This window comes from Panthera uncia (genome assembly GCF_023721935.1).
Source record: "Panthera uncia isolate 11264 chromosome A1 unlocalized genomic scaffold, Puncia_PCG_1.0 HiC_scaffold_17, whole genome shotgun sequence".
Classification (NCBI taxonomy): domain Eukaryota; kingdom Metazoa; phylum Chordata; class Mammalia; order Carnivora; family Felidae; genus Panthera; species Panthera uncia.
Window position 1 is genome coordinate 113,044,381 of NW_026057577.1, and position 21,700 is coordinate 113,066,080.

The 21,700-nt window shown below is 38.0% G+C and overlaps 1 protein-coding gene across 3 annotated transcripts in view; it reads left to right on the forward strand.

Moving 5' to 3' along the window:
* Positions 1–21,700, forward strand: part of ARL15 (ADP ribosylation factor like GTPase 15) — a 409,306-nt gene that overhangs the window by 159,178 nt on the left and 228,428 nt on the right. The window lies entirely within an intron of this gene.

Consider the following 21,700-nt stretch of genomic DNA (forward strand, 5'->3'; position numbering starts at 1 on the left):
TTTCCCTTGGTAATAGAGATATTTCTTTCTCTTTATATATGTTTTAAAGGTTGTCAAATAGTTCCAAGTAATAAACTTTTTTTGTAATTTGAGAACCATACCATTCTATTTCATTTGCTCCATACTTTTCAGTTTCACTTGTTCAAAAAATTTCTTCCTGATTGAAAAGTATGAAGAAGTTTTAATGTAATAGATAAGCCATACATTATGCAGGGCGAAGAACTGTATTTTAGAGTAGTTTGTATTCATACTGCAGGTTTTATTGTATTAGATCTTTTTAGAATGTATTTGTTCTGATAATAAATCTTTGCCAATGGGTTCTTTGCTGGTCAGTCACGTTTATTGGATAGGCTGTACCCCAAACTATACATCACTCAGTCTTTCATTACACTCTCTGTCTCAGATTTTTTGGTTGTGTTTTACGTCAGTCAGGGTCTTAACCCATGTAAATAGGTTAACAAAGAAATCAGTCAATTCAGTGAACCTACTAAATTCTCTAATGGCACAGGAAAATGGCGAGTGCTCTGAAGTTCAGTATCATATTGGTGAGTTTAATGACTTAGAAGAAAGTTCTCTTCCATCTCTTTAATCACTTTGTGATATTGACCTTCCTTCCCCCCACCCCCGTCACTTTTTCTGAGTTCATTCTAACTGACCTACTTTTAACTTGATGCAATTGAAACACAAACTTTATGCCATTTTAATAGTGTTAGTGCCTTCTTATTTTTATCTCCTAATGTATTAGTTGATCTTCTCAGGTGTTTTAGAGAGCTGTATCTAGGGCAAGTTTACTGCTGTCAGTCTGTTTTATAGCTACCTTTGATTTTTATAGCATTAATATTTAAATCAACCACGGTTGATAAATTCCGGTTTTCCTTTAAGGCATTTGGTTTTGTTGTTTTGACTACAAAAATTATAAAACACGAGTGTTCTTGTAATGGAGACATTTTTCTACGTAAAAATTTTTTAAAGACTGCTCTTTTAGGTTGAATATTTTGATACTACTTCGTGGTTTCTTTTTTTGTTTTTGTTTTTTTTAACATGAAATTTATTGTCAAATTGGTTTCCATACAACACCCAGTGCTCATCCCAACAGGTGCCCTCTTCAATACCCATCACCAACCCACCCCTCCCTCCCACCCCCGATATTACTTTGTGGTTTCTAGTAACCCTGCTTCTCAGTGACCATAGTATTAGAGAACATATTGGAAAAGTCTCATGGAATCAAAATGTATGGTTTGAGAATTCTTTTGGTTTTAAATGTGGTTGATACTTAGTAAGGATTTTATTACTAGGCTAGACACAGAACTTTTATTAAACCCCCTCCAGGTGTAAGAAACTGCTGATTAATTGATAAGGTGTTTCTTATAGATGTTAGTTGGATGGTACAAATAGAGAATGTGCCTAGACAACTGAAGTGAACACTTGAGGGAATTTCTGTAGCCTTGATTCTGTGCCACTGTAACATTGAAATTCAATACGATAAAAGAAGAATTCGAGGACCGGGGTTTGTAAGATGGGAATCTGTCTGTTCCCAAGCATGGTTTACTTTTACTGAAAAAAACTTCACCGACAGTTGTAGTAATGGACGTGGCAATGGAGAGGGTACCGCAGAGTTTGGTGATAACATTTTAGCTCATGCCTCTTGTGTGATGACGTGAGACCTAGGTAAAAGATTGGGACAGGTACGTGAGTTCCAGGCTCATGATAATGTGGTGTTTGGCACGTGGTATTCTACCCCCTTAATTTTAATAGTCCTATTTTCAGTTGAGGGGCTGTCTCAAGAAGGTGATTTTTTTCCAAGTAGAATCTAATTGTGTATCCTGCGTTGTATGCTCAGAGGCAAACTATGGAGGGAATTTGGCGCGTTCAGTAAGTCCTTTATTTAACAGATATTTTTTGAGGGCCCTTTCTGTCTGGAAGAAGACTGGGCCCTAGGCTGTGTCTCACCCAAGAACGCAGGAGAAGCAGGCTAACCCCTGAGAAGAGTGTAGTTTTCCTAGGATTTACGGTATCTCTTCTGTAGTAAGAAGATCATCCCGGTATAAGGTATATATTGTGGCATTTACGGAGATTTGTGACCAACAAATCAGTTTGCTTGCTTGAAAATTTCTGAGTTTAGGAGGAAAGAGTGGAGTGTTTTAGGATCAATTTGTGAAGATATGAGACCTTTATAGAGGGTTTCTTAGAAGTTGGATCAGGTTGTTAATCAGGGAAAAATCTTGAAATCAAGGAATAAATCCAAGAAGATAGATGGAAAGATAGCCATACTGAGTGCCACAACATCCCTGGTGTGTGGAATGCTCAAATAGTTGTGCTCACTGTAGGGTTATTTCAAGAGGTTGGCATGGCCCGGCTCCTCCCTGCCAACTTTTTTTTTTTTTTAACCCCTTTCTGAAGGTTCCAAGGTGCTCCATCACCCCCATTCTCAACCTTCAGTTAAATTTTTTATTTCTTCAAAATAAGAAGAGGCATGAACTTGGGCTCCGTATCTATTGAGAAGAAATGGTGTGAAATGAAATAACAATGACCAGGGGAGTTAAATGAAACTCACTCTTGGGAGATCTTAAGAAGAAACTTTATTTACATACACACAACTGATAGATGTCTGTGTATGTTCATATATATAATTTATATGTAAAACATATATTAGAACTATACATACAGTCCTATGTTCTCATCAATTTTCTCTTTTCTGAGGGTGTTTCCTAAATCTTTCACCTAACTGAATTCTCCTTCTGAAACCAATATTGCACTGTATATTAACTAACATTTAAATTTAAAAAATCTATGTCCTCAAAAAAATTCTTAAAATTCTCATTCACATATATTTTTCTCATGTGGTCTTTTCCTACCACTCATGCAATCATTCTAGCACAATTGTATATCAAGCCTGATTCTAGGAGCTGAGAATAATAGATACTTAAAATACATCCCCCATCTTCAAGAAATTCCTGATTTGGGCTTATGGAGACATTCGTGAAAACAAATTTGACATCGCAGCTGCTTTTATCGTTCATTTTCTGTCTCTGACTCTCTTCAGTCAAACTCTTGCTCACTCAGCGTTCTGACTCCAGTGCTGTAGTCCTGCTTCCCTTCAGATCTCTTCAGGATTGGCTTCTGAATCAGTCTTCACCTCAACTTTCCAATCTATCTAGAGTCTTCCAGAAACGCATCGTCTTCATATTCTTTTATTCTTTTAAGTTCATTTATTCAACAACTATTTATTAAGTACACATAGAACCAGGCTGGGTTCTAGAGACTGGTGGTTATAGCATCAAGACAAAGCACAGTCCTTGCATAGACCAGCTGACGGACACAAGGGGAGACTCTTGTGTACTTGTCTCCTTGATTAAAGTCCAATATTCCTACTTACAGACCTGGAACTTTCTAGGTTAATCCCTTCAGTACTTGAAAGGATTTTAAATACCATCCAGGAGAGCTCTTCTGATCTCTACAAAGGACATTCTGTAGTATTGCTTAGTGGATTTGTTCTTCTTGCAAATTCTTTCATTTGGGAGGTTTTCGTTGAAACTAATCCAAATCCTTTCTTTTTTAGTTTTAATTAATTACCCTGCTTGTCTTGCGATAGATATTATTCTGGATGTTGTGCAAGATACCTAACAGGATCCTCAACAGACAGAAAACTTCATCTTTGAACAAATATCCCTTGTTCCTAGTAGAGGAAGCCCAGCCATTCTATATGATTCTAGGCAAGTCTGTTTTCCTGTATCTCTACTTCTGTATCTGTAAAATGTTGTAATAATAGTTCCTGCATTACATAATCGTTGTGAGGACTAAATTAACATAGGTCAAGTACTTAGAGATCGCCTGGCCATAGCTGACGTTTTTGGAAGATTTACATTATAATTATACCTTTGCCCTCCCAACCCCCCTAAAAAACACCATTCATAAGCCCTTTCCCCAAGGTCTCGAGAAATCGCCCAAATTACATATTGATTGTTTTTTCTCCTTGCAGTCATGCCTCTCTCCCTTGTGGACAAGATGATCTTTTTCTTCATTTTGTCACACCTGTTTAAACTGAAAAGTCACAGGGAAGGGACCTCCTTGGAATCTTTTGGTTAACTGCCTAGCGTATTTTTTTGGCAGTGCATGTGTGTTAATATTAGATGTTTTTGTCCCATCTACCTTATCCCCTTTCTCTCTGTTTTCAGTTTCCACCTGAAAAATCTCTTCTATCTCAGTGCCTCTGAGTTGCTTCCATTCTGTTTGGCTTGTGTATTTAAACCACATTACTAAGGTAAATGAAGCATCCGGCATTTAGCTGAATTGGAAGCACCGGTCCCATTGCGGTGACATTACAGCTCTGGTGAGTTTTCATTTTAGAAATTTCCAGTCCTGAAATCTGCAGGTTTTTGTGCATTCAGAGATGTTTTTCACTTGATTTTGAAATTGCATTTGCAAATTGATAGGACCCAGAGAGGAAAAATTCATCTCTTAACACGTTTGGCTTGTTACCATTTATTGATAAGGATCCAGACATCCTACTATTCCTTTTGCTTTCCCTAACTGAATTCTGGAACCAAGATTGGTCTTGTCAAATGACTTGTTTTCTTCCTCTGATATTCTAATGAGTTCTGTCTGACTTGCTTCCCCACCCAGTAAACCGTTTGGCAGTCTTGTCTTCCCAGTTGACACTGGAAAAGGCGAAAGCTGAAAAGCAGTGAGCTGTCTTATATGCTTCAGTATTGGCTGCTACTTGTCAATCGGAAGGAAAGTTCATGAAGATTTTTGTTTGCACTTTATTTTTCTCCCTTTAAAGACGAGACGACTTTGCTTTTGCAGAAGGTGGTGAGGGGAGTGTGGAACAGTGCAAGTTGTGTTCGTTTACCCATTTACTTCAGCCCATGCAATAGTGATTGAATGATTTTTGAGGATTGTCAGCTAAGCCATTTTTTAAAAGGTTGCTTCTTTCAGCAGCCAAGCTGTTATATGAAACAGATGTTGACTCTGTCCTGTTTCTTTGTTTGCCTGGAGGAATACACCGCCTCCTCATAGTGAAAGGTGCTGTTTCTTTGTATCCTGCTAGTTATCCTGGTGCTGTTAATCTGTCCAGGTTATTTGCATTTCTTAATTTCACCAGACAAACGGTACGGATTTCTTGACAGGCAACCCAGGGGGCACTGCTGCCTGCTTCTTTTAATTTCTGCTTTCTGTGCCCAGGCCATTTGATGCCTTTCACCAAAATAAAGCCTTCTTCCTTCAGAGTCTCCGATTAAAACTTCTTTCAGAAGGAACAACAGCTCTCTTTTATTTGATGTGTTCTCACAGCCCTTTGTGGATTATGATTATTACCTCCGTATCTTCACTACCACCTCCTTTTTAAAACAAATCATAGCTAAATATCCATGAATTTAATGTCATTGCCTCTACTATCCAGTAGAGGAGGAATCAAGACCATATGAACAGTTTAGGTAGACCCGAAGACCTTATTATGGCCACATTGCTTTAAGGAACGAGTGGGGTTGAAAGATTTCTTGCTGCTGTAAAAGAGAACAACTTGCCATTCAAAAACTCTTTTAGACCTCTCCAAACAAGGATTTCTCTGGAAGAGGTGGCAAGAAACCATGACCCTGGCAAAGGAACGTGATAGCACAAAGTGGGGGCCCGTGGAAGGCCAGGTCCACAGCATACCTTGTGATCGTGCTATAAGCTCAATTATAGTCAGCTGCACTCAAGTAAGTCTGCATCTTCCATATCTGTTGTAGAATTACAAGGAAGAAATGTGATTCAGCCTCAAGACACTCTGTCCCTCTATGCATTTTAGCTTCTTGTTGTTGTTTTCTTATCTGCAAAATGTAAGTTTTAATAAATCATCACTACTTATTTCCCAAGGGATTGGGCTAGAAAAGTTCAGTTGCCTAAAGCCCCTGGAGGGATGCTTTAAGATAGACAGTGGTATTTCCACTAATTCTGTTTTTATAGTGGCGGTTCCAGTGTCATATGTAATAGTGAATGATCGAAACTTCTTGATATAGTATTGTTTCCTTATCTAGGAAAAGAACCAGGCCTTTCTGGAATGGGGACAACCGGTTAACTCCTGGCTCTCTGAGCTGTGTACTTTCTCACTGAGGCTTAGGCTCTACTAGGGGAAATGATATTGGTATAAAGCCAAGTGACTTGGATGCAAGTTGAAAGGCCACAGCTATCTGAATTGGTTGAACAGGATCCCAGGGTGGTGGTGTTCAAGCGTTTTTTACACTTGCTAAGGGAAACCTGAGCCAAACAGTCAGCAGAGCCAAATAAATGAATCTGGGGGCCCAGAAGTCCGTTACTGGCTGATGTAGACCTGACCTTAATTTTTGTTTTCTTCTGGAGAAGTGCCCTAGGAAAAATTTTTTTTTTTTTTAATTTGTCTTGCTGGTCATAGTTTAGGATAGTACTTAACAATCTACTCTTCTAAGACTAGATAGATACACAGATAGATAAACATACATACAGTGTTCAAGAAACTAGTTTCCTGGCCTTTTGACCCCCCCCTGAGAATAGGGATCTCACATGCTGCTAAGGTTGCCTGCCTCACCATTGATTCCTATTCAGGGGCAGTCAGGTCATTTTATATCTTCCAACTCTACCAAACTTCCTCACAGAACATTTGTGTTGGGTTCTTAGCTTCTTAACCCTCACGAGGGAAAAGATATTTCTGTTTCTCCCAGGGGTTGCCATAATAGCAACTAATTTTCATTGTGTATTTGGTTTCAGTGTGATATTGCAGCGACAGCACTGGAAGTCAAGAGACTAGTATTTTTCTCTATCCAAACAAGCCATGGGACACTGGGCAAGGCTCTTGACTTTTCCAAGGCTGCTTTCTTTTCTAGCAGCTGAGGATGCTGATAACCATTCTCCTTTGGATATAACTACTTTATTTTTTATCCTGAAACCCATAGTTATCTACTTCACTTTGGCCCCTAGGGACCATAGAGCCCACCTTTAACAACTCTGCATGATTATCGTACTTTATTTTTTTCTAAGTTCATTTAACCCTAACTTCCTCTATTTTTTCTTTCTTTGTTTTTTGTTGTTGTTTTTTTTTTTTGTTTGCTTTTTTTGGTATTGTAGACATTTCAAAAAATCTGTGTGTGTTATGTGAGACAGGTATATATGTTCATGAGATAACAACTCATACTAACTTCAAGTTCCTGTGACTTAAAGTCACTGTGCCGTTTACTTCAAGAAGCATTACAGTCTAGTGTGGGAAATACTATAACAAGATTGAGTGCAAGATGCAGTTAGGATCTTATAGAAAGGACAAAGGAGACGTCACAGAGGGAAAGACAAGTCATAGAAGTGACAGTGGGTTTGGTCTAATCTTTCAACCATAAACCAAGTCCACTGTCAACTCCTTGACTTACATCTCATCTGTTTTCTTCCTAGACTTCTACTCTGTGATGTCCTTGTCCTTTCTGCATGATCAGAATTGCATCTTGTACTCAATCCTGTTACATCCTTTAGCATACCAGACTATAACGTTATGAAGAATTGAAAAACACACCATAATCTTAAGAGTTTATTATATTGTGATATAAAACATATCTGCAGTTCCAAGATGGAGAGAAAATTGCTGGTTATGCCCCAAGATACTAGAGTAAGGCTAGACCCTTAAGAAGCAAAATGTTGCTTTGTTGTTGAATTCATTTCAGTGAATACTTAATAAATAAATACTAAATATATGCAGTCACTTAGAGATCTCATCCCTGCACCTGCACACACAGGAGCCCCTGAGCCTGTTTCTTCAGATAGTTTAAGTTTTCTCTTACTTATTTTGAGAGAGAGAGAACACAAGGGAGGGAGGGAGGGAGGGAGGGAGGGAGGGAGAGAGAGAGAGAGAGAGGGAGAGAGAGAGAGAGAGAGAGTGAGTCCCAAGCAGGCTCCACGCTGCCAGCACAGAGCCAGACGTGGGGCCCCATCTCACCACTGGGAGATCATGACCTGAGCTGAAATCAAGAGTCAGACACTTAACCAGCTGAGCTACCCAGGCAGCCCTCCTCAGATATTTTGATGGGAGAGTAATATTGGCCATAATGTTTATGTAATTTCTTAGAAAAGATTAAACAACTTTACTAGATTTCTACAATTATCAAGTTGATAGTTGTTCAAGAGGTAATATGTTTGTAGCTATTCATTACTTAGCAGACTAAGTTGGTTCTCTGACCTATCCCTTAGAACTGAACAAAATTGAACTGGTTAGATTTGTTTTGAGGCATTGTAAATGTGTTGCTTTTTAATTCCTTAAGGTCCAAAGCATTGTCAAGAAGCTCTATTGAAGATGCTTGATCATTTTAATCTTGAAATTCACTGATATTTTATGGCATCATTGTGAGAAGCAATGTAAAGAATTTATTGCATAAAGTTAACTTTAACTTACTTAAAGTTAACTTGCTTAAAGTTAACTTTAACTTACACATACAGGTATGTGGAGTACTTATGATTGAACATTGAAGGTTGATTTTTTTTTTTTATATACTCCCTCCTTTGCCATAATTTTATAAAATTTCAAAAAATCAGAAAATGATTATAAGTTAAATCTGTAACAAAGATTTAATCTACAGTGAAGAAAGGAAAGCATGCCAAAGACTGAGGCATGGGCAAGGAAAACATGACATAGAAGGGGAATTCATCAGGATTAATAATCAGAGAGCTTATTGGAGTTATTAATTGGGGCTTTACATTTGGACCTATGCCCTTATTTTTCTTCTCTCCTGTGTTAAGTCGTGGATAGCAGCTGTGTTTACCCACAAACTAAATCTTGGAAGTGGGTGCTAGACTCAGAGAGGCAAGACAGTGCCCTAATAATGTACTAACTGCCAGGTGGGTTGCAAAGCCCACACACACAGGAGAGAAGCCACTTGTCTGTCCCTATTAATCACTGAAAGTAGGCAATGGTAAACAAAACAGCTGGCAAACGTAGATTCTTAAAAGATAAGCATATAATCACGGCACACAACAATATGAGGAAAATTGGCACCATCAAAGAAAACTTACCCCATCAAAAGTCAGAAGAAAAAGTATCGAGGGACCTAGAGGTAATAGAGTGATCAGAAGAAGACATTCAGAGAGATAAGGTTTTGTATTATGAAAAGGAATCTAACACAGGGACGCCTGGGTGGCTCAGTCAGTAGAACATCCGACTCATTCTCGATCTCAGGGTCATGAGTTCAAGCCCCACATTGGGTGTGGAGCCTACTTAAAAAAAAAAAAATCTAACACAGAACTTGGGAAATGAATTTGACTTTAAAATTTAAAGTGAAAATGTCAGTTGACACAACTCAGATGTAAATTTAAAAAAACTAAGGATTGAGTTAGGGAATTTCCTCAGAATGCCCTGCAAAAGGATGACTTTGGAAATATGAGAGAAAATTGAGAAGACTGAAGGAACAGTTATAGAGTTCTAACATCCCTCTAAGAGTTCTAAAAAGAGAGTAAAGAGAAATTACAGAGAATAAAATAATCAAAGTAGAAAAACCTCAAATGTGAAAAAAGACTTACTCAAATTTAATGAGTCTTCTGAGGCCAAGAAAAGACTTCTATCTAGACATATTATAAAGAAAAAATCATTAATTGTAATCACAGGAACGCACAAGGAAGTGAATTCTGATTTTAACATGGGAGATGTCAGGTAGAATCATAAAGTATATTTTCTTCAGATTACACGTTGTAATTAAAAGAAAAAAAATGTTCATGTTTATTTATTCTTGGGAGAGAAAGAGCACAAGCGGGGGTGAGGCAGAGAGAGGGAAACAGAATGTGAAGCAGGCTCCAGGCTGTCAGCACAGAGCCCGCTGGCGGGGCTCAAACCCATGAACTGTGTGATCATGACCTGAGCCGAAGTTGGGCGCTCAACCGACTGAGCCACCCAGGTGCCTCATTAAAAGAAATTTTGAAATTTAAATATATTTCTTTAAAAATTAAGGGTTGGGGGCGCCTGGGTGGCGCAGTCGGTTAAGCGTCCGACTTCAGCCAGGTCACGATCTCGCGGTCCGTGAGCTCGAGCCCCGCGTCAGGCTCTGGGCTGATGGCTCAGAGCCTGGAGCCTGTTTCCGATTCTGTGTCTCCCTCTCTCTCTGCCCCTCCCCCGTTCATGCTCTGTCTCTCTCTGTCCCAAAAATAAATAAAAAACGCTGAAAAAAAAAAAATTTAAAAATTAAGGGTTGGGAATGTAAGCTGGTATAGCCACTCTGGAAAACAGTATGGAAGTTCCTCAAAAAACTAAAAATAGAACTACCCTATGACCCAGCAATTGCACTACTAGGTATTTATCCAAGGGATACAGGTGTGCTGTTTTGAAGGGACACAGGCACCCCCATGTTTATAGCAGCACTGTCAACACTAGCCAAAGTATGGACAGAGCCCAAATGTCCATTGGATGGATGAATGAATAAAGAAGATGTGGAATACATATACAATGGAGTGTTACTCGGCAATCAAAAAGAATGAAATCTTGCCATTTGCAACTACGTGGATGGAACTGGAGGGTATTATGCTAAGTGAAATTAGTCCGTCAGAGAGAGACAAATATCAGATGACTTCACTCATATGAGGACTTTACGAGACAAAACAGATGAACATAAGGAAGGGAAGCAAAAAGAGTATAAAAACAGGGAGGGAGACAAAACATAAGAGACTATTAAATATAGAGAACAAACTGAGGGCTGCTGGAGGGGTTGTGGGAGGGGGGATGGGCTAAATGGGTAAGGGGCACTAACGAATCTACTCCTTAAATCGTTGCATTATATGGTAACTAATTTGGATGTAAATTTAAAATAAATAAAATGAAAAAAAAATATATATATATATATATCTCAAGTAGAAAAAAGAATTAAGGGTAAACATGAAAACAGTAAAAGTAGGATGATGTCTACATAAATACAATTTTTTAAAAATCTGAAAAGTTACTTATTCAGCTAACGTAAACAATTCTAGAATGGAGTGAGTTCACTGGGATCAAGTAGAATTTTTGTTTTTTCTTGTGTGAACTTTGTTCATGAGAATTTAAGAAATACAATTTAAGAAAATACACCATAAAGATAGAAAGCTAAGGATATTTGATAAATTCAGCAACATGCAAAAATGGAAAAAGAACAGAACAGTCATGATAAACAGAAAACATGTATATGTTGATAACTACAAAAATGAATAAATTAAGTTCCCCTTTTATATAGGTGGCATAAAAAACAATGAATGTAACATATTCAGCTATATGTGGTTATGAGACATTTCTGCAACAACGACAAATGCAGCAAGGTAAAAATAAAGGGATAGAAGAGATAGCCTTAAAAAAGACCATTGAAAAGAAAGTACTGGGAGCATTATTAACATCAAATGAAACAAGCTGCGCCTGGGTGGCTCAGTCAGTTAAGCGTCCAACTTTGGCTCAAGTCATGATCTGTGCTGACAACTCAAAGCCTGGAGCCTGCCTCAGATTCTGTGCCCCCGTCTCTCTCTGCTCCCCCCCACCACTTTCTCTCCCTCCCTTCCTCCCTCTCTCTTGCTCTCCCCGCTCCTCTCAAAAATAAATATTAAAAAAATTTTTTTAATCAGGTGAAATGCAATTCAAAGCAAAGAACATTAAGTTGATTTATGTTGAGATTTTCATGTTGATCTACTAGGATAACTGAGTACTCCTGAATCTTTACGTAATTCTGAATCTTATAAAACGAAAACTAAGAAAAATGTAAGAAAAAGCCAACAGATCCACAATCTGAACTTAATCTACTTGATAATTACTGAATGTCACATTTAAGTAGAAAACACATGTTCTTGGGGTGCTTGGGTGGCTCCGTTAGTTAAGGGTCCCATTCTTGATTAAGGCTCAGGTCGTGATCTCATGGTTTCTGGGATCGAGTCCTATGTCAGTAAGTGTGGAGCCTGCTGGGGATTCTTTCTCCGCTTTCTTTGCCCCTCCCCCTGCTCAAGCATTCTTTTAAAATATTAAGGGGCACCTGGGTGGCTCAGTCAGTTAAGCGGCCGACTTCGGCTCAGGTCACGATCTCGCGGTCCGTGAGTTCGAGCCCCGCGTCAGGCTCTGGGCTGATGGCTCAGAGCGTGGAGCCTGCTTCCGATTCTGCATCTCCCTCTCTGCCCCTCCCCCCTTCATGCTCTGTCTCTGTCTCAAAAATAAATAAACATTAAAAAAAAAATTAAAAATAAATATTAAAAAAAAAACACACGTTCTTTTAAAACATGCATAAAATTTACACACAACTATGTATGTTTTCTGACTAAAATCCAGTAAAATTAGAAATTAGTAGCAAATAGACAAAAATAAGAACACATGAAACAGGATTTAAAAGTGCCCTAACCTAAAGAGCCCAAATGTCCATCGCCTGATGAATGGATAAAGAAGATTTGGTGTGTGTATATACAACAGACTACCACTCAGTGATCAGAAAGAATGAAATCTTACCATTTGCAACAATGTGGATGGAACTAGAGTATATTATGCTCAGTGAAATTAAGTCACTAAGATATTAAGACCAATATCTTAAGATTTCACTCAGGTGGAATTTAAGAAACACAGCAGATGAATGTAGGAGAAGGGAAGGAAAAATAAAACCAGGGAGGCAACCATAAGAGACTCTTAAATACAGAGAATGAACTGAGGTTTGCTAGAGAGGAGGAGAGTGGGGGAGGGGTTAAATGGGTGATGGGCATTGAGGGCACTTCCTGGCATGTGCACCGGGTGTTATATGTAACTGGTGAATCACTGAGTTCTCCTGAAACCAAAACTATAGGTTAACCTAATTTGAATGTAAATAAGTAAATTCTTAAAAGGAAAAGGTACCCTAACCTTATACCATCTATAAAAATCAAAATGGATCCTAGACCTAAATATAAAACCTGAAACTATTAAACTTCTAGAAGAAAACTTGAGACAATTCTTGTGACCTTAGGTTAGACAAAGATTTCTTAGATAAGACACCAAAAATCTCCATAGAAAGAAAATTGGTAAGTTGGATTTCATAGTACTTCTGCTTTTTGAAAGACATTGCTAGAGAATGAAAAGGCCATCTATTGACTAGCTAAACCTTATTTGGAGATCTGATAAACAGCAACAAGAAAAGAAACATTTCAAAAATGGGCAAAAACTTTGAACATCTCCTTTATCCAAGAAGATACAAAGAAGGTAAATAAGGTCATATAAAAGGGTCCCCACTTTATTAGCCATTCACTTTATTAGCCATTAGGGAAATACAAATTAAAACCACCACACACATATTAAAACGTCTAAAATTTAAAGGCCTGAATATATCAAGTGTTCTGGAAAGAGTGGAGAACTAGAATTTTCATCTAATGCTGGTAGAAATGTACAATGGTACAACCACTTTGAAAAACAGTTTGGTTTGCATTTATGTTAAGAGACTGCCAGTCTTAGAATCAAGCCATTCCACTCTAGGAGAAATGAAAACTATGTTTACACAAAATCCCGTGTGTAAGTGCTCATAGCAACTTTATATTAAAAACTGTCACAACCCACATGTCATCAGTTGGTGAATGGATAAACAGATGTGGCGTATCCATATAAGGAAATAGTATCTGGCAGGAAAAAAAGAATGACCTATGGGTACATACCATAACATGAATGAATCTCTAATTCTGCTGAGCAGAAGAAGCTAGACAAAACAGAATGTGTAAGGTGGTATTCCCATACTGGGATAAATTTTTATTCCATTTATAGAAAGTACTAGAAAATGCAAACTGATACTTTAACAAAGTAACTATTTCAGGGATTCCCTAAGGGAGAGGGACAGGGGGCTGCGGAGGGTGAGGGGTGAGTGGAGGGATATAAGGGTTGTGAGAGGGGTGCCTGGGTGGTTCAGTCGGTTAAGCGTCTGACTCTTGGTTTTGGCTCAGGTCATGAGCTCACGGTTATGAGATCAATCCCCCATGGGGCTTGGAACGGAGAGTGGAGCCCGCTTGGGATTCTCTTTCTCTCTCCTTCTATCTCTGCCCCTCCCACCCGCACTTGCACAGGTGTGCGTTCTCTCTCTCTCAAAATAAACTTAAAAAAAAAAAAAGGGTCATGAGAAAACTTTGGAGGTGATGGATACAATTATTATCTTGATTAGGGTGATGGTTTCGCGGATGCACATGTATCAAAACCACATTGTATATTTTAAGATGTGTAGTTTATTATATGTCAATTATACCACCATAAAACTGTTGATAATATTCTACACATACAGAAATTAAGAGAGATTCTTTTCTATCATCTCTGGTTAAAAGCATTGAAAGTATGTATTGTGGAGAATTTATGGCCCTTTTCTTGGGTTGCTTTCCAGTGAAGAGTTATTTTAAACAGGCTAAGTTAATATCCATGGTTTAAAAAAAGAGAACTGTGACTGGGGAAAGACTTCACAAAAATATCAATTTCTGGACGATCATATGTAGCAGAATTGTTAAGGTTAAATATGTAAGCAGTTAAAACTAAGATTAAGATGTTATCAAATCTATCAATTTAATGTGTAGATTTTAAAAATCTCAGTGCTAATAAAATAGATTGATCTGTCTGCACAGCGGCATCAATTAATCAAAGAAATTCATATGACAGATTCATTATACAAAGAGTGAGAGATTTCTCAGAGTAAACCAGTTGTGGTTCATTCCACAGGGATGCTCAAAACCTTAGTGCTACAGTATTCTTTTTCCAACCTTAGCAGTTATATTTATGAAAAATTTTCCTGTTGGTGATTACACAATGGGCAGGATGCAGGTCTCACACAAAGTTGGAGGTTGAAGGGGAGAAAAAAAAGTAACACTCAAATGAACCAATGTATTAAAAAGCATCTGATTCCAGACCACATTGGAATAATTTGTGTTTTAAGAACACGATTTGTACGTGTGGGTAAAATATCCTCTTTTATTCAGGAATCTACAGCTTTAAATTCTCTGCTTGAGCTGATCCTGTGCTATCCAGATTGTATCTCAGGTTAAAGTTTTCCAAGCAGACCTTACTTTGGCATAAAAAGTAAGATATTTTTCATTTGCATTTTTCCTTCATTTTTGTGAGTGTCCGCAAGATGGCTGGTTGAGAGTGGTAATGGGTATGTTTGTTGGTTACATTCTATACATAACACACTAAGAGGGTAGAACATAACCTGTTTGCTCTCTGTCCTTGCCATTAGTGATCCCAACAAGTTCTTTTGGGGTCTGCTGTGTTCTCTAAGGTGATGGTGCATTTTAAATTTGGGGTGTATAAGTAGAAAACCTCTTTCACCTTTTTAGTTTTTTTCTTCCAAAGTCCTTTAAATAGATTTAGATGTCAATGAATTTTCCCTCTTACTCATTAGATTAAATCTCAGTAAGTAGGGATGGATTAATATAAGCTGCTAAATTGAAAATGCAGAGGCTTGGTTGTCGAGTGTGGGGATTTATAGTACATAATAGATTAGTACATAAGCATGTTGGTATTTTTTCAATGTGGGCTGTCTTTGATGCTGTTACTCTTTTATATATGGTTGTCTGGTTTTTTTCTACAAATATTTATCAAGTTGTAGAGCATTAGGTCTCCTTGAGCAGATGAAAACCTGTTTGGTAATGTGGAAAGATCCAAAATGATCATGCCTTGAAGTTAGAATCTGGAAAATAGCCAAAGGTTTTAGATGTATCCCTGAACAGACTTAAAGTTTTCTAGTTATTCTAGATTCTACGTGTGTCCGTAAAAATTCCTGAGATTCAAGCTGAAAGCATTTAATTCTGTAGTCTTCTTAATTCTGGGTGAGAATGAGGGCAGGCAGCAGTGGCTGAAACTTTAGAATGGAAATGTGGAGTGCTCTCCATTCTCCAAAACTGGTAAACATAAAACCATTTTCTTAAGGTTCCATCAGGTTTGTTTTCTCTGAGTTTGTTATGTGTGTTACTGTCATGAATTTTAAACCTTTGCTACAAATTTCGGTGAGGACTCAAAAATCAATTATGCTGGGGGATTTTTGACAGAAGTGTATCAGGAATTGTACTGTGAATAAAAGAGCAACACCAAACCCAAGAATGTCTTTATTAGTGGTTGCTTTTTAAAAGTTCTTGGAGGTTACTTTATTTCTTCAAATCCTTGAAAGAGTCCATATATGCAAGAGAGCTGAGAGGAAAGACCCCAAATCCAGTCCCATGCCTCTACCTACAGTGAAGGAGTAACAATTCAGGGCCCCCCCCCCCTCCAAAAAAAAAAAAAATGAGAAGAACAAATACAGATGAAGTCCAGATACCTTGGTGGAAGATCCTTTCTTTCTAAATATTTATTATTAGCCTTTGCCATGGCTCATGTGTTTTTGTTTTTTTCAAACAACCCTGTCTCTCCTCTATTTAAGGTCAAGTGCCTTCTATCCGTGTCCTAGGTGGGCTTGATGTTTTGGTGTTCTGAGTTTTGGAGCTTCTTTATAGTAGTCCTTTTGTTGCAGGCATTAAACATCTTCTTGTCTCCTACATAGGGCCCTAAGTGTTCCTTTGTCCTGTTACTGCCTGGACCTAAGATGACAACGTACTGCTTTTTTCTTGGATGAACCTTTCCATCCCATGTCTTCCTTCCTTCAGGTTTCCAAATTGTGTTTCTCTTCTAATCAGTGGAGAAAGAAAAGAAAAGGAAAAAGAAAAAAAAAAATCAAGGAACAATGTACGTTAGTTTTCCTTGATTTTTTTCTTCCATTGTAATTTGAAAGAGACTATAATACCACGGTTTTGGAGTTTTCTGTTCTATCACATTCTTCCTTTCTCTAAAATGATAGTACTTTGAGTGTAAAGGTATTTATTTATTTACTTTATTTGCACTAGGGAATGAGGATGTGAACTTTACAAGTCTTGCAAGGTTTTATCTGCCAAGTCTTTGGTCTGAGACTCATGATCTTCCCTACTGTTTTAAGACAGAATTTAACAAAACGAGACCATATGAAAACAGAGTCCTATATTATAGTTTTTCTCTCCTCAGGTAAAAGGAAAACCCTTATGCATTGCCTTGCACAAAAAGCATTGAGTGCTGCCCAGATTTAAAGGGTCGAAATAGTTGACTTCAGTTTGATTAAAAGAATTCTCGTTTAATATGGTGCTGGGATTTTAGGTTAATGTGATTTTTGACACTGACAGGACACCTCACCACCATTATCCTCAGACACTGAGATTTTCCCAAAATCGGTAGAATGCTAGTCCTCTGTTATTTACAGTATTACTGAGATTCTTCTGTTTTCAGACACATAGAATTGTACTGTGCTTTAAGAAAACCCTATGTAGAGAAACACATTAGTAGCTTTTATTAAATAATATGTAGTCTTCAAAAATTATTGGTGTCATAAAAGGTTTTGCTCCAAATTTTCTTTAAAGTATTGAAGTCCCAATACATGTTAAGTTATTTGATTAAGTATTATCAAGACCATTTCTAAGGCATAAATTCTGAAATTTTCTTTCTGGTCCATCTTCCGGAGTTTCAAAATTACTGCCACCTACCATGTGCAATTACCAAATACAAATGTACCTTCAGGTTAAGTTGCTTTGGGAAAATTCTCCATCAGCTGTTATGATATTCAAGTCTTACATACTCCTTCAATCATCAACGGGGACAAAACGTCTCTGTGAAAGAAGAAAAGAAGAAAGAAAGAATGAGTACAAGATAAGGAAATCTAGTAAGAGCATAGAAACTTTGGAAATGAAGCCCTTGCTCTTAACTCACATATTTTTATACCTCCTGTCTTAATAACTACCCGGGTCTCATCTTGGTTTTTCAGTTGGAGAAGCTGAATTGTTAACCTTGATCGGCAGTATGGCTACGAAAATTTTTATTTGGACTATTGGTTTTCAAAGTTTTGTCTGTTATTTTTCATATGGCTCTTAGATAGGCTAGGGCCTGGTACCATTTTAAAGGGAAGTTGGCTGAGAACTGAGAAAAATTTGAGGCTGACCAGATTGTATCCCAAAGTGTAAAGCCCCATAGCAATACAGTGTGAGCCCTGAGGCAGAAAAGGAGTCTCAGAGGAACATGTCCTTCTTGCATACCGTCCCTTTCTGGGAAACGTGTGCAGGGAGTTCACTGGGGGCAGGTCACCAGAGGAGGACACGAGGGGCACGTACAGGACAGCCACGTGTGCATCATTTGGCCCATGTGCTGACCATATGAAACTGTCTTTGGGACCGGAAAATGCCTGACATGGCTAACCTAGAATATATCACTTTGCTGGTTCCTGGCACCGTCCTTGTTTTTAATGTGCAGTGGATGCTGTTGCGCTGTTTGTACAATGCAGCAAGCTTACCGACCTGGGGGAGCTGAAACAAACAAAAAGTTAGCTCCTGCAGTTCTACACCGAGTTTTAAAACAAAACATTTTAATATCTGTAGCTGGAAGGGAAACGTTTGGAGCTTTGTAACTGGCAGGCAGGAGTATAGCGACTAAACAAGGGATGATTCCGGGGCCAGTTTTGGACACAAAACTGAATAAATGGAAAAGAACCCAGGCAGGACAGTCTCCTGTCTGGCTTCCCAGTAAAGTCAGAGGGGACAGTCCTGGCAGTACTATGGATTTGTATGCTGGGATAGATATAAACAGCAAAACCCTCAGCCCTGTGGCTATAAAAAGAAATATTTTTTATGATATATTCATTGTTTAAGAGCAGCCAGTGAGTTTTGTGTAACATTTATGCCTATGCAGTTCAAAAACCAGAATTCTGTCTGCTTGTGTGCTTAAGCTCTTTCAGATGTTTTTATTGTGTAACATTGTCTCCAGATTCTTCTTTTAATGTATGGTTCATTTTTTCCCCCCTCACAATCTGTTAAAAGATCAGTTTGTGTGAATCTTGACACTGTGATGCTATTTCATGGTTTTAATTTGAATGTGAGTTGTTGCAGCTGGAAGCATAAGATTAATGCCACAGACTTGTTTGTCGCAAAAACAGATATTTTACACGGAGTCAAGATGTGTTGAAAAATTGCTTATATTTCACTGGACGTAAGTCACGTTTTGATTCACTTTTGAATTCTTATAATTTGAATTATTCTGAAACAAATAGATGTGTATCTGGTAATATAACTGGCTATTGAAGGTATTTGAAAGGTGGCTTGAATAATTGCCTATTAAGTACATAGTCCGTTAATTAGCCAAAGCTTTTTTTTTTTTTTTTTGCTGCAAAAATTGTTTTAAATCAGTCTGAGAGTCTATGTAAAAGGTGGAGAACATGGTTATAGAGTTTAAAAATTTGTTCTTGACTGCCTGTGCATTTTTATATACTTCGATAGTGTACCTACATAACAGAATGAAGCTCCTGGTCTCCCATACCTGCTGGCATGTGGAGAGTTCCAGACACACAAGACATGGCGGTGACTTATGGCTCCTCCACTGTCACTCTGGGTTAATGGGTGTATTTCCTGCAGTGGCCCAAGCCATCCTTCTCCAAAGCAATGTCAGGAAAGTTGGGGATGCTTTTTCCTTCAGAAGTGAGTCTCACAAGTCATGTGAAACCTGTTATGGCATTCTGTCCTTCAACTCTTGCATCATATAAGATAACCTGAAACTATACATGTTAAATCAGATGCTACTTAGTCAGTCTGATTATATCAGGTAGGAATTGGCTCTTTTCAGATCTCTGAGGTGTGGCTTCACAGTGTCAAATACTTCCATGGTGAGGAAGTCAACGTTTCAGAAAGTATATGTTTACGTGCCATATTTGAAGGGTTGTAATTATTGCAATTCGTGATAATTTGCCAAAATCTACCTTTCTGCCTCTTTGCTGAAATGATCCTCTTCCGTTTTGTGGAGCACGCTCAACAAATAACCTATCTTCCCTACACAGTCATTCAGAAACATGAAACTTGTTATCATATATTCTGGAAGATCCTCTTCCAAGCTAAATACCTTTCATTTCTTCAACTATTTTCCATGTTACATAATAATATCCAGGTTCATCACCATCCTGGTAATCCCTTATAAAACCTGTATCTGAAAGCATGCTGTTCTAGATGGGGTCTGACCACGTCTTTTCTTTCAGACACTTAGATTTCTCTTACAGTCAACAGTCCAAGCCATAGCACCTCATTGGTTCATGTTGGATATGCTGTCAGAATACCCAGCTGTTTTAAGTCAGGGCTCTTCTGTTCTTGCACAGTTGATTTTTTTTAAGTTCCAAACTCCAGACATTACTTATATCTCTATTAAATTTCATTATGTAAGCACTGGCTCATTGTTCCAGCTTGTCAAGAACTTTTTGACTTTTTTTATTCTGTCCTCCAACATATTAGCAATTTCTTACAGCCTTGTGCCATCTGTAAATCTTGAAATGATACCTTTAAAGTTTTTATTCAATTAAAATGTATAAACATGTATCAAATTGTCTACTTTGAGCCAGTCTCATGCTCTCTCGTAGGGATAACAAGATGACTAGCATGTAATCATTCCTTTAGGGAGCTCACAAGCTGTGGGGAATAATAGACATGTAATTATAGAACTATAATGCCCTGTGTTAATTGCTGTAATAGAGTTATGTGTAAAGTGCTAGGGGAACCAAGGTTGGTTGTAAATCGTAGAAGACCCAACCCCTTCCATGGCACAGCTCCATGAATTTTTGGATATGGCTGTTAAATCACTTCTAATGCTGCCTAACTACTGTCATCTGATTTACTTTTTCTTTCTTGCCCAAGGATACGGCAAGAGACTTGTTAAATATTTTGCTGAAATGATCTCATACAATGCTATTCCCAAAATGTACCAACCTGGTGAGCCAGTCCAGAAGGAACTGAGAATTATTTTTGAAAGACTTCTTAGTGACTCCATGATAGCTCATGATTATCATTTTTTTTTTTTAATCTGGGTTGATATTTGCCTATTCTCAGTCTCCTGGTAACTTTCCCATTCTTCATGGTTGTATCACCGTGCTTAGAGGAGTTTTGTGATGATGTCTGAGTTTCTCTGCTATCTTGGTATGTAATCTGTCTGGATCTGGAGACTTGCATTAACTTAAAGAAGCTTGGTGCACTCCCTCCTCACTCCAAATTTACCTTCTTTTAACTCTTTACAGATTGAAATCGTTCTTTTGAGCCTATCCTGTTGTTTATCTATCTGTTCTTCATAACATTTTTACAAGTATAAATTCGTTTTAGCCCTTACTCTTCTTTTCCCTTCTTATAGTTTCATCCTCCATTAAGGTCATGGGCTGGTTTTTCCTCTCCTTCTCCTCCTCCAATTATGTTGAAACACTGAAGTCTAATGTAAATGACCATCATTGATATTATGGTATCTAGAATAACCTATCCACCATTTCTTCTTTGATAGTCCCAATTAAATTCAGAGATTTGACCTCTTTGTTGTTTTCTCATCTTCTTTACCATGAGATTGTCAACTGAATAACGTAGACATCTATCAGAACTGAGGGCTTTTTAGGAGCCATGTTTAATGACATCTGGCTCTGATGGCAGAACTGTTAGCAAAACTGGACAAGGCAAGTATTTGGCCATGAACAGTGCTCTTACGGTACTGCCAGCATTTCCCATTCTGTCTCCTTGGGGTTCTGTCACTAACTTACCCCTCTTTCTCGTTTTCCTTTGTACATCTATCAGTACTCCTAATTCAGTCTCATTTGTGTGTAATTTTGACTCTTTAATGTGGCTTGACAATTTCTTGTTTATATTTTTTTATTTAAAAAAATTTTTTAGAGCACAAGTTGGGGAGGGGGCAGAGGAGGGGGGAGAGAGAGTATGTGAATGAATGAATGAATGA